The sequence below is a fragment of the Cervus canadensis genome, chromosome 3 (assembly GCF_019320065.1).
Source record: "Cervus canadensis isolate Bull #8, Minnesota chromosome 3, ASM1932006v1, whole genome shotgun sequence".
NCBI classification, from domain to species: Eukaryota; Metazoa; Chordata; class Mammalia; order Artiodactyla; family Cervidae; genus Cervus; species Cervus canadensis.
Window position 1 is genome coordinate 91,287,600 of NC_057388.1, and position 14,784 is coordinate 91,302,383.

Consider the following 14,784-nt stretch of genomic DNA (forward strand, 5'->3'; position numbering starts at 1 on the left):
TACATTTGATCAACAGCAAATATCTACATGTGCTGCACTCTCAACACCAGGATCTGCCCTAGGTACTGGGATACAGAAAAAAAAAAAAAAATCCCTGATTTCATGGAGTTGAACTTCTAGTAGGAAATATATCGGGTTAGCCATGAATTTCACTCAGGTGTTTCTGGAACATCTTACAGAAAATCCCAAACAAACTTATCAGCCAACACAATAATTCAAGGTTTGGTTGTGGAGGTCAGAAAACAAAAGTCATCTGTAACTAAGAGTTACAGAAGAGTTCTGGGTGAGCTGAGGTAGACGCTTCCAAGGGGCCTTCTCCCCCGCATAGGCCTTTCTAATCAGCTTATCCCAAACTGAATGTATCATCTTTTCTCTTATATAAGAGGCCCGCTCTGTGTGAATCCAGCCAGCATCACCATCCATCCAGCAAGAAACCTGGAGGTATACCAGATGGTCCTAACTCACTTTTCTTTCTTTTTGCTCACTACAGCCAATCTCTCAGCATGTCATTAGGCTTTATCTCCTAATTGCCTCTGAAATCTGTTCCCTCCTCCATATTCCCACTGCCATAACCTAGCTGAACCTTTATCATTGTCTGTCTTCTGTAGAAACGTAAGTAGTGGAGATGGTCATGCACGGTTTAGGTTCTCCTTCCGTAAAAGCCTTGTGGCCCCAGCTCTGGGGCTGCTGCTGGTGCCCAGCCCTTAGGAAGTACTTCAGCTGCAGGGAACTGTCTTACTCCAGGCTCATCTACCTCAGCCCAACTCAGGAGAACTCCAAAGAGCTATTGTAGCTCCAGAGCTCCCTGTGGGGTCAGCTGAGGCTGTTGTTGGACCTGCATCATAGAAAGACATTTTCCTCTGCCCATTCCTGCTTCCGCCCCCTCCCTTCCACAGGTGCTGACCCCAGGGATCCTCCTCAACAAGTAGCCTGCAAGTGGAAAGCCAACCCATGATACTCAGATAACTGCAGTGCCTCCTGACCACCTTCTCTGATTCCACTTAATCCTTCACCAGTCTCATCTCCAAATATCTACAAAAGTGATATTTCTGACTTTCTAACAGATTTACCTTAAATTTTATCAAAGCACTATAAAGTTTACAAAATGTTACTCAAGGGTTATACCTCAGAATGATATCTCCTTTCCCTATCCATCACCATCACCTTCTGGCATTTACTTTTAAATTCTAAATAACCTGCATATGCTTCTATTTGTTGATGATTTTGACTTTTAGATGTTTACTGGATTGCTACCAAAGAAGATGAGAGTTTTTACACACATGCATACTTTTTCTCTCTTCATTCTCCCAATATTGTTATATCACAATTTTCATTGTTTTTGTTGTTTTTACTCTGTAATATTCACATCTGATCCATGTAATATTATGATTACATTTCTATTTCTGTACAGGTTTTTTGCTTTTCCTCCAATAAGTAATTGCCATGTTTTCTGATGTGCTTAGTTTTTACGTCCTTACTCCTCACTAATTTCTTTCCAAACCCTTTACCAGAATATCTCTTTTTGATACATATAAATGCATTTGGTAATCTATCCATTTCATAATTTTCTTCTAGGAGATTTCCCTCTTAAAACTCTCTTTCCTGTTTTTCTAACACCATCTGAAGCTCCCTAATCCTGCTCACTTGTTCTCATCCATATGGAATATAGGCTTCCCTGGTGGCTCAGCTAGTAAAGAGTCCTCCCGCAATGCAGAAGACCTGGGTTCAATCCCTGGGATGGACAGACCCCCTGAAGAAGGGAACAGCTACACACTACAGTACTCTGGCCTCAAGAATTCCATGCATATAGTCCACGGAGTTTCAAAGAGACAAACACAACTGAGTGACTTTCACTTTCATTTATGGAATCCATTTTATAGCAGCTTCCTGACCAAGGGTACACATGGTTTAATTTTTTAAGGCATGCATTTCTAAAAATTTATTCTAACTTATATTAGTCAGGGTTCTTCAGAGAAATATAACCAATAGGATATATATATGTGTGTGTGTATATATATAGTGAGAGACTGGGTCACATGATTGTGGAGGCTAAGAAATCTCACGATCTGTTATCTGCAAGCTGAAGATCCAGGGAAGCCAGAGGTGTCCTTCTAGTCCAACTCTGAAAGCCCAAGATCCAGGAATGCTGGTGTCTGAGAGCAGGAATAGATAGCTGTCCAAACTCAAGAAAGAGAGCAAAATTCATCCTTCCTTTACTTCCTTCAATGACTGAGATGATGTCCCCTTGCACTGGTGAGGGCAATGTTCTTCACTCAGTCTACAGTCAAATCCTAATCTCTTCTGAAAACACCCTCACACGTACACCCAGAAATAATGCTTTCCCAGCTACCTAGGCACCCTTAGCTCAGTCAAGTTGTCACTAAGATTAACCACCACATATTCTCATACTAGAGGTAGTTTGGCTAGGTATAGAATTATTGTTTCAAAACAATTTTCCTCAGAAGTCTGAAGTCAGGGTTCAATGGTCTTCTGACTGCTGATGAGAAGACGCCACCACTGCTCTTTCGTATTCTCTCCTCTCTCCCTCCCTCTTCCGTTACTCTCTGTCTGTCTCAGCTTTAGGCTGTTTTTTACAGCATTTTGAAAATTCATTATGTGCCTCAGTGAGTCTTAGCTCAGAGGTGTCATAGCAAAATACCAGAGTAGCTTAAACAATAGAAATATATTTTCCCACAGTTCTGAGGGATGGAGATCCCAGATCATGACTCCTGGTAAAACCTCACTTCTGGCTTTCACGTGGCTGCCGTCTCATTGTGTCTCCTCACACGGTTTTTCTTCTGGGTGCCTGAGGGTTTCCAGGATGGAAAAGGAGAGAGGGTGGGGAGAACAGGAACTCTCTGGTGAGAGGGAATAGAAATAAGTGCAAGTGTTTGGCCCATAAGTGTACTTTCCATTCCTTGAAAGTGACACTTCTAAACTGCAACCTTTGCCATATGATCCAGCAATCCCACACCTGGGCACACATCTAGAGAAAACTCTAATTCAAAAAGATACATTCACCCATATGTTTAGTACTATTCATGGTAGCAACCTAAATGTCCATCAACAGATGAATGGATAAAAAAGATATGGTGTGTGTGTGTGTGTATATATATATATATATATATACATATACATATATATATGCAATGGAATACTACTCAGCTATAAAAAAGAATGAAATAATGCCATTTGCAACAACATGGATAGACCTAGAGATTATCATACTAAGTGATGTCCTAAAGAGAAAGACAAATACCATACGATATCACTTATATGTGAAATCTAAAATATGACGCAGATGAATTTATTTACAAAGCAGAAACAGACTCAAAGACATAGAAAACAAAGTTATGGTTACCAAAGAGAAATGAGGGTGGGGGAGGGATAAATTAAGAATTTGGGATTGGCAGTATAAATTACTGTACATAAAATACATAAACAACATCTTATTGTACAGAACAGGAAACTATATTAGATATTCTATAATAACATAATGAAAAGAATATATATATGGAATATATATATGTGTGTGTATATATATATATATATATATATAACTGAATCACTTTGCTGTATAAACTAAGACAACATTGTAAACCAACTATACTTCAATAAAAAATACAATTAAATAAATAAGCTGCAAGCTTTATTATGACTCTTCCCTAACTAAAACCCTTCCATTTCTCCCCATGACATGCAGAAGAGACTTTGAAACTTTTCAGTCAATACACTCATAGTGGCAGAAGAGAACTAACATGTGTACTCCCCAGTTTCTGGGATGTAGTCCAAAGAAGTCAACCACTTGTGTGCAATTTCTTTGAAATCTGAAGTTTTATTTTTTAAATATATGCAAATTTTGCCCCTATTCCATAATAGATCTGTTTGTTTTAATATAAGAATATTATTTTAAATTATTGGCATTTAAATGGCTTTACTTTCTTTTCCCCAATCTTTCAAGTAAAACTGATGCTTTAGAAAGACATCGTGTTTATCTCATGGCTTTGTGTATCCATGAGACATAGATTTCAATTTCAGAGGCCCAGCCTTTATTCGTATTGTGTGCCCAAAACCCAGCACAGATTCAGGCTCTAAGAAGATACTTGACAAGTGTTTGATGAATGAACTGAACTGAATGGTCTTGATGGAAGACTATCACTTGGATGGGGAGTGGGGAGGAGCGGAAAGCATTGCAAAAAGACCATTTAGCCAAGCCAAGTTCTATTGAGAGGAGTGAACACAGTCTAGTGAGTATGCTCTGGATGGTACCCCAGGCTGAGAGCTTTTCCAAATGTTCTTATATCTGAGATTTTGCCTGAGATCCCAAGAGAGCTGTGTCCCTGGATGGGCCTTGTTAATGAAGTGTCTTTATTATGATGTATAACTACATAGAAACTCTCCCTGTCCTAGGCTCTCAGCTGCTCCTCACTCACCCCTCCTCACAGCTCCTGGCAAGATGAAATCTATGCTACATGGCCAAGCCAGTGCTAGAATCTATATTCTTAGAAGCAGGAATGGTCTTCCATGGAGGGCCATGGTCAGACCTTTCAACTTTAAGCATGACAGGGATAGTCCCTCAACTTAAGCAATCTCCCAGGAAGTCAGAAATCCTTCCCCTGAATCACTGTCCTCTCACTACACAAAGGGCCCTGGGAAGGGTACCATGGGAGGGGGTACCATGGGAGGAGTGCCCTGGGAAGGGTTCCCTGGGAGCGGTGCCATGGGGAGTCTGTAATGTTCTAGAATGACTGATATACAAGCAGCTTCCTATCCTCTAGGAGTAACAAGAGACCTTAGAGGCCACGGAGGGGGAGGAATTCCACCTGGAGTTAATCTGGAGGTTTTCAACTTGACAATAGAGTCAAAGGGCAGGTTTAAGTTGGCCCCATGATTTTATTTTTTAATTTTATATTTAATAGTATTTTTATATATAAAGTGAGTGAAAGTCGCTCAGTCGTGCTGACTTTTTGCAACCCCATGGACTATTCACTCCATGGAATTCTCCAGGCCAGAATACTGGAGTGGGTAGCCTTCCTCTTCTCCAGGGGATCTTCCCAACCCAGGGATTGAACCCAGGTCTCCCACATTACAGGCGGATTCTTTTACCAGCTGAGCTGCAAGGAAAGCCCAAGAATACTAGAGTGGGTAGCCTATCGCTTTTCCAGCAGAGCTTCCTGACCCAGGGATCAAACCAGGGTCTCCTGCATTGCAGGCAGATTGTTTACCAACTGAGCTATGAGGAAGCCTATAGCTATGAGGGAAGCTATGAGGGCTTCGCTGGTGACTCAGATGGTAAAGTGTCTGTCTGCAATGTGGGAGACCTGGGTTCGATCCCTGGGTCAGGAAGATCCCCTGGAAAATGAAATGGCAACCCACTCCAGTACTCTTGCCTGGAAAATTCCATGGATGGAGGAGCCTGGTAGGCTACAGTCCATGGGATCACAAAGAGTCAGACACGACTGGGCAACTTCACTCACTCACTATTTTGATATTGAGTCATACATGCACATGGTAAAAAATCAAATAAAATGAAAAATAGCAACAATGGAAAGTAACATTCCCATGTTTGGATCTCCCAGATCCCTCCTTTTTCACCAGAAGCAGTCAGTAATACAAGTTTCTTGGAAATCCTTCCAGAGATAGTTTTTGCATAACAGGAATATATGTATATATATATTCCCATAAAAGACAAAAAGAACGGTGAACACAGTTATCATCCTCTTCTTATCCTTTGTTTCCTTTCCTTTTCTTTTTTAACTTAATTATCTTGGAGACTGTTTCATATAGCCATGTAGATATGCCTCATTATTGTCAAGTTGCATGATTCCATCCCACATAAAGTGAAGTGGCTCAGTCATGTCTGACTCTTTGTGGTCCCATGGACTGTAGCCTACCAGGATCCTCTGTCCATGGGATTTTCCAGGCAAGAGTACTGGAATGGGTCGCCATTTCCTTCTCCATGGAATCTTCCCGACCCAGGGACTGAACCCAGGTCTCCAACATTGCAGGTGGATTCTTTACCATCTGAGCTAACAGGGAAGCCCAAGAATACTAAACTAGGGTGGGTAGCCTATCCCTTCTCCAGGGGATCGTCCCAACCCAGGAATCGAGCCCAGGTCTCCTGCATTGCAGGTGGATTCTTTACCAGCTGAGTTACCAGGGAAGCCCACTTGTTCATATATCTTTAAGCATAAGTGTAAATTTATCTGTAGAATAATTTCCAAGAAAAGAACTGCTGGGTGAAAGGGGAAGAAAATGTTTTGGATCGATATCACCAAAAACTGTCTTTTGAGATGCTTTTCTGTTGACCCCATAACTTTGTGTGCTCACTCAGTCGTGTCCAACTCTTTGAGACCCCATGGACTGTAGCCCACCAGGTTCCTCTGCTCCATGGAATACTGGAGTGGGTTGCCATTTCCTACTCTGGTGGACCTTCCTGACCCAGGGATGAAAACCTGCATCTCTAACAACTCCTGAGCATCCTCCTCCCTTTTTCTCCTTTCCGTCTCTTACTTTTTGCCTCTTTCTTTCATTAAAGCCCTAAATGGTAAAGAAGTATGAGAGAGATTAGATTAACCAGCTGGGGGAAAACATTCCAAGTCTCCTGTGTAGAAAGTCTGGAATTAAAGCTCTTGGTGGAGAAGGAAATCATATCTTTAATGAAAATATTTAGAAGTAATAACAGAGAACATACAAACTCATTACAACCCCACCAGGTAGATATTATATGACTCCTATTTCACAGATTAGGAACTTAAAGCCCAGAGGTCACCTAACTAATAAATGTGGGAGCCTTGTGAGAGCCAAGACTGTCTGGTTCCAGAGTGAGGTGTATAGGGGAGGAAAAATACCTCTCTGTCCTCTGCCTACCTTAGGACCATGGCTGGGTCTCTATAACAGATAAACAAGAGAAAACATATAAATTTATTTCATATAAATATTACATGGCATGAGAAACTTCCTAAGGAAATAAAGACCCAAAGAAGTGGTTAAGCCTGAATGTTTTCATGCTAGGTTTGGTGAAGAGACGAAAGTCATGGGGAAAATGTGATAGAACCAAGGGTATGAGCTGAGGGTAGGAAACTGGGGGGAATCTTAGCAGGGCCTGTTCATTCAGTTCTTCTCAGTACCCCTCTGTCTATGGAAATAAGGATGCTCCTTGTCCTCCTTATAGAGAGAGGGCGCCTCTCACAGGAGGGCCTATGACCTGCTTCAGGGCAGGTCAAAGGTTTCTTCCTGTCCCTGTGGTCTCTCAAATTCCTATAGCCTGAAATGTCCACTGTGCCAAGGGGCCCTATTGGGGGTGGCTTGTCCTGGGCCCCCTCAGGCTCTTACCCACTGTACCAGCTCCTAAAGTAGCAATGTAGCATCTCTCTCCCCCGCTCCCAGACTCTGACTTGTCACATGCCAAGAAAATTTCAAAATAATTTGGGGGAGGGTAGATCAACACAGGATTGCCAACGTTACATTTTGCCAAATAAGCACATTAAAAATAAATCCTATTATCACCATGATTTCATTTTTAAATGACTTGTTAACACCACAAAATGGGAAGAACATAATCACAGGATAAGAGCAGAAATCTCAACCAAAGAAAACTAGACTTAAGAAAAATGCTACATCCCCCTTGTTGGATGTAGCCAAATGCTACATCTCCATTTTTGCTGAAGACCAGTGCAAGCTCCCAGCGACCTCAGTGACCCCTCTACAGCACTTGGAGCCAGGGCTCAGCTCACTGGAATGCCTATGTCTTGGGAAGCAGAGTCAAGCGTCCTGGTTCACTTGCTGTGGAACCTTGATGGGGGACACACACCCTCAGCTTCAAGCCTGGGAACATTCCAGAAAGAGAAGACTATGCTGGTCCATTTTGAGGCTCCCTCCATCCTAATCAGACTTTCCATGCTCCCTTGAAGCCCAAATACTCCTGGACCAAGAAAAATCAGCATGAGGGGAGGTGGGCAAGGAGATGAAGATCGAGGAACAAAATCAGTGCAGCCAGCATTCTCAGTAGGCTGCAGAGAGCAAAGGTCGCCAAATGCAGTGAGGCAGCTAATTGCCCCCAGACGGAGCAGGACAAATACGATTTGCTCAAGGTAATTGACAAACAGTGGGCCTTGATCCCACTGTTTCTTTTTTGTTTTTTTTTTTTTGATAGATCATCTGATTTTAATGCAACAGAATGTAAAAAGCTTACAGGTACTATGTTTTAGCTCCTAAAATTTTTTTAAAGAATTACCAAAAACTTGATGGCTTAAAATAGCATAAAGCTATTCTTTCAGAATTTTAGAGGCTATAAATCCAAAACCAAGATAGTGGCAGGGTGGTGTTTCACTTTGAGACTTGAAGGGAGAATAACTTTATGCCATTTTTTAAATTTTTATTTATTTTTAATAGTCATAATATTGTGTTGGATTCTGCCGTACATCAACGCGCATCAGCCACAGGTATACATATGTCCCCTCCCTCGAGCCTCCCTCGCATCTCCCAGCCCCTCCCACCCCTCTAGGTTGTCACCGAGCCCTGGCTGGAGTTCCCTGGGTCATACAGAAAATTCCCACTGGCTCTCTAGTTTACCTGTGTTAGTGTATATGTTTCCATGCTGCTCTCTCCATTCGTCCCACCCTCTCGTTCCTACCCCTCCCTGGGTCCACAAGTTTTTTCTCTGTCTGCATCTCCATTGCTACCCTGCAAATAGGATGCATCAGTACCATCTTTCGAGATTCCATGTATACGCACTAATATATGATATTTGTTTTTCTCTTTCTGACTTAACTTCACTCTGTACAATTGCCTCCATCCATTTGGGACAGCCATCAGCAAGGATTCACTCCATAATGGAAGCATTCAAGGTGACGCTCCAGTCCTGATGATGTCACCCCTGGAGTATTTTTCACGTTTCCCCAGAGGCTTCCTGGCTCAAGTTCATCATTGCTTCTGTCAACCATGGCAATGGCCATGGAATGCAACTCTGCCAGGAGTCTGGGGGTGGGAGGAGGGGGCTCCAAGTTTCCGCTGGGAGCATCCTGTTCACCAGATCTCAGTGGGCAGAGAGCCCTGACGAGCAAAAGAAGGGCCGAGGGAAGCAGCCACAATCTCTGCGATCAGGATGGAAAATGAAGGCAGCAACTCTGGCTCAGAGTCTTGGCTCTAAGGCCCAGGTTGGATCAGCTTTGGACAAGAACTCTGGACAAGCTGGAGCTTCAAAGCCAGAAAGCTAAGGAGCTCTTCTGAGAGGTTCCCCTGGAGCAGTAGCTGAGAGGGACCTGGGAACTGGGGGACCAGGAGAAATGGGGCCAGGGTAGAGGAAAGAAGGGGCCCCCTCGAAGTCAGGGAGGAGAGCTGAGGTGCTGGCACCCCGGACTCCTGATTCCACAGATTGGGAAAGGTCCCCCTGGAGTCCAGGGTTTGAGGTGTGGAACATCTGGGGAATGACTTTTCCAGGAATGTGGGAGCTTCAGAGACCCTCCCAAGCAATTGCACCCCAAGGGAGACAGAGCTTTGCAGCCAGTGGCTACTGTCCTCCATGATTGCTTCCATCCCACGGTCACTGTACAAAGGTCCAAGTGCCCGGGGGCACTTGGGCTCCAAAGCAAGGCTCTCACAGCCCAGGGAAGAGCAGCAGAGGCTGCCAAGATCCTGCCCTGCTTGCTGCTCTCCTGAGTGACTTCAAGCCTGGGAGAGTCAGAGTGTCCCCACCTGCCACCCACATCCACCCGCAATGCACCCCAATGAGGTAGCCTTCTTTGAGCAGCACAAAGACTTCTCAGCCTGGCAGCTTCCTGTGACTCATTCTCTTCCTAAAATGCAACTGACCTTGGGTAGTTGAATCATTCTGGTCTCCCTGGGGAGGGCACCTCCAGCCAGCCTCACCTCTGATCTTTTGAAGGTTGCAAAAAGCATAGCTAGCTGAACCCAAAACATGGAGCTGGTGGTGAGGTGGGAAGAATTCTGCTCCACCCAACAGCCCCATTGCAGGCGTCCACCCTCCCAGGAAGCAGCGGCCTCAAGCCTTCTTGGTATCCTCTGATGCACAAATTGTCCCTTGTGGAAATGCCAGGAATGATGGGATGAGTGAGAGAGAGCACGGAGATGGATGGTTCGGCAAGTCCACGCCCTGGAGCCATGTGATCATCCTCTTGGCTCTCAGCTCCCCTGTCCTCTCTCCTTCTCTCCCTCCCTTTTTCTCCCTGCTCTCAGGCCAAGGCCACAATCTGTATGCACAATCCTCCCTCAGCCCGCAGTTGTGTAAAAAGGATGAATTATCTCCTTGATCTCGCCCAAGATGGCCCCTGCCCAAGCACCCTCACCTGCTGGGTATGTAATTGAAGTGTGGTCTCCCAGTCTGCAGCTGTCACGGAGGAATTGACAAAGAGACACGAACAGGGCCCCGGCGCAAACCATGCTCTCCTCGGCCGCCTTGAGCGCAGGAGAATGCAATTTTCCACACCGTGCACAAGGGGAGGGCCACAGAAAGTTCTGAGGCCCTGGAAGTGCCCTTTATCTGGGAAGAGAAATTAGCACAGATGTCCCCAGACCTGCTTTTAGCTGCCTCTCACCCTCCACTCCTGCTCTCCTGCCTAAGAAGAATCTGGAAGGCTGACGAACAGAGGCCAGGCTTGTCTTCCAAGTTCGTGAGAAATTCTGGACAGAATTAGCACTGGCCTGGCCTGGCCCTCATTTTTACTAACCCTGCTATGTGGTACTTATTAAGCAAATACATAAATAAGCAAATACACAGAAATAGAAAAGGACTCCCCAAAATCGTGAGTGCCGGGCCTTCCCTCCCTTCCCCTGCCTCTGCCTTCCCTTCTCCTATAGGCTGAGCATGGGGGCTTGCCTCTCCCCACCGACACCCAGATCCAGAGCCAATCCCAACCAAGACAGGAAGCTGACAGTGGCTCCATCGCCTCTCTCTCACTCTGTTTTCTACCTTAATCTCTACTAAATCCAAAACTGGATACTAAGCAGGGGTTCCCCTGGCCTCCTTTGGTCTTGGCATCTGCCTGGAGCCCCAGTGGCCAGCTGGGCTCCATCATCATCCACAAAAGTGCTGCCTGAGTGCTGATCCCAAACTTGGCAGACTGCATCTCGGTTCCCCCATCTGTGGCCCTTGATCCAGGGGCACTCTCATGCCAGGCACAGCCCTGCCCCATCCCTCCTTCCTGCCTGCCCCATGGTGTCACAAGCAGATCACACTCATCATGGCAAGTCTAAGCCTGGGACAGTTGAAGACTAAATAGACAATCTGGGTAGTTCAGTTCAGTTGCTCAGTCATGTCTGACTCTTTGTGATCCCATGGACTGCAGCATGCAAGGCTTCTCTGTCCATCACCAACTCCAGGAGCTTGCTCAAACTCACATCCATTGAGTCAGTGATGCCATCCAGCCATCTTATCCTCTGTCATCCCATTCTCCTCCTGCCTTCAATTTTTCCAATCATTAGGATCTTTTCCAACGAGCCAGTTCTTCACATCAGGTGGTCAAAGTATTGGAGTTTCAACCTCGGCATTAGTCCTTCCAATGAATATTCAGGACTGATTTCCTTTAGGATTGACTGGTTTGAGAAGACTCTCAAGAGTCTTCTCCAACACCACAGTTCAAAAGCATCAGTTCTTTGACACTCAGTTTTCTTTATAGTCCAACTCTCACATCCATACATGACTGCTGGAAAAAACATAGCTTTAACTAGACCTTTATCAGCAAAGTAATGTCTCCACTTTTTAATATGCTGTCTAGGTTGGTCATAGCTTTTCTTCCAAGGAGCAAGTGTCTTTTAATTTCATGGCTACAGTCACCATCTGCAGTGATTTTGGAGCCAAAAAAAATAAAGTCTCTCACTGTTTCCATTGTTTCCCCATCCCTGGGCTTCCCTTGTGGCTCAGCTGGTAAAGAATCTGCCTGCAATGTGGGAGACCTGGATTTAGTCCCTGGGTTGGGAAGATCCCCTGGAGAAGGGAAAAACAATCTGGGTAAAACCCATACAAAAGAAGAGGTTGGGCATTAGTTCCCATGGTGACTGAGCTATCGCAGCTCTCTTTTACCCTGATAATATGAAAGAAAAAATAAATAAATAAAAGAATGATGGGAGGGAAGCATTTTGAGCCAAGAGGGAGCAAGAGATGCTCTGGTGTGTGTACCTGGACTGTCTCAGCCCATTGGGGCAAAGGCTCACTGACATTCAGTGCACAAAGAGCAGCGCCTCTGAGCCCCGCCTGCTTGACCAGCAAGTTATCTCATCTTTCCCAAGTTGCCAAGGTCCTCAGGAATCACATCTATGCACCCCGACCTTCCCACTTCCGGTGGGCACCTCTCCCATATGTTCTCTGGGGTCGGCCTCCCCAGTAGCAAGCTGGCTGCATTCCCGTCCACACTGAAGTTCACCTTCAGGGGTGGTGAGGCCAGAGCTGAGGGCAGCTTGTGCACCAGCCCTGGGGACCTTGAACGTCACCCCAAGGTGGGTAAACTACAATAGCGCCTCTGTGCTGAGACCCGACCTCCAGCTCTGGGATCCCAGGGCAGGCCCCTCTTCTGAACAGGCTGTAACAGACCTTCTGCTTCCAAGCCTTAATGTGTCCATTTTCTACAGAAGGATATCCTGTGTCTCAGTTTCCATTTCCAATCCAAGTTAAAGACCAAACCTCATGCCCTAGAGTCTTCTCTTGGTTCCATTTTTCCGAAAACAACCCTCAATTCCCCACCTCCTCACCACCATGACTACACCACACTAGCATCATTTCCTTGTATAAGAAAAAGCAAGAACTCAGGTAAAGTAAAATAAAGTGGGAAGCGGGAAGGACAGGATGCATAGATGTGATTCCTAAGGACCTTTGCCCTTCAGCCTCCCCATCTCAACAGCTGCTGCCCCCCAAACCCTACACTCCAATTACCCACAGCAAAATGTTCCTAAAAGGAACATTTATTTTTCAGGCTTTACATCTGCATCAGGTCAATGCTGCCTCCAGCCACCACTCTCCAGTTTCCCTGGCATATATGGGTGCCGCTCCATACAACCAAAGGAGCCACTCAGGTGGGTCTTGTAGAACAAAAGTCTAATCTTCCCAAATATAATATTAAAGTTTTCACCTGCAGCCAAAAAAAAAAAAAAAAAAACTGCATGCAATTTTCCAACTACAAATTTCCTGGCTCTCACATTTCAAATAGAAAATAGTCTTAGAGTCATGGGATGCAGTTTCATGGGACATTTGTGGATTTCCAGACTGATGACCAGACTCAGGAGGTGGAAAGGGCACTGCAGAGGACTCCTGAGCCTCTAACTAGCTTTGGGTAAGGATTTTGCTCGGTTTCCTCATCTGCGATTTGAGAGGATTTGACTTGATTTCTAAGGATTGCCAAACTTTCATGTTCTAGTGCTCACTATCAATCATGACTAGTAATTATGACCAAGAGGGGCTGGTCTTGACACCAATGTCTGAAGCATGTATGGGAGATCTCTGGTCTTCTTTCCCAAACCAGAAACATACCCAGTTCTTAGAGAGGATCACAAAGTTTCCAGTGAGGCCACAAACATTCACAGGACATTTCCTAAGTGTCAGACCATGTGCTAGGTGTTGGGGGGTACAATGATGATCAAAGGAAAAATCTCTCTGTCACCATGGCACTAACAATCAAAGACCTATCAATTGGCAGGACAGACTTACACTAAATAAATACGTATCACCACATGTTAAGGACTGAATTGGGTCCCCCCAGAATTCATATGTGGAAGTCTTAAACCCAAATGTTTAGAGATAGGGCCTTGGAAGAGGTAATTACAGTTACACAGTATCACACGGTTGAGGCCCTAATCTGCATCCTTATAAGAGGAAGAGAGAGTTTTCCTCTCTGTTCATTTACAGAGGAAAGGCCACATGAAGACAAAGCAAGAAGGCAATCAACTGCAAGCCAGGAAAAAAGGCCTCACCAGAAACTAAATTTCCTGTCACCTTCATCATGGACTTTGAGTCTCTGACACTGTGAAAAAAATACATCTCTTATTGTTTAAGCCACCTAGTCTATGGCATTTTGCTATGGTAACTCGAGCAAACTAATACACCATATTTAATCAAATCCAGGATGCCACTAACTTTGTGACACTCTTGTTATTTTATTCTATTTTTAAAAGGGTTTCCCTGGTGGCTCAGTCATAAAGAACCCACCTACCAGTGCAGGAGATATGGGTTGAATCCCTAAAAATGGATGATCCCCTGGAGAAGGAAATGGCAACCCACTCCAGTTTCCTTGCCTGGGAAATCCCATGGACAGAGGAGCCCGGCGGGCTATACTCCATGGGGTCATAAAGAGTCAGACACAACTTAGTGACTGAGAACACACACAAGGAAAAACAAAAACAGAACACCGCCAATTAAATATAATGCTTTAGTATCACCTGGAATATTCAGACTTATTGGAAGACTTTTTGAATCATTCAGATAGATTTTGTTGTTGTTGATCTTATGCAGACAAAAAGGGAAATATAATCAAGATAAACTGTTAAAGTGATTCTAAAACTTCTTATTCACAGCCCAACTCTTCTGCATCACTTTTCAACTCAGAGTTGAAAATGGTGCCATGGATGGATGATGGATGAGACAGCATTTCTTAAAAGTGTGTTCTACTGTCATCTCCAGGGCTCTTTCAAACCCTAGACATTCATTATGCAAAATGGATGTTGGATGCTTTCATGTGTGTTCTGTGACACACAATCCTTTCACACTAATATCAGTATGTAACATAGCTTCATCTGCTTGTAAGAGTCTTTCTTACCCAGGTCCTTGTATTAGTTTGC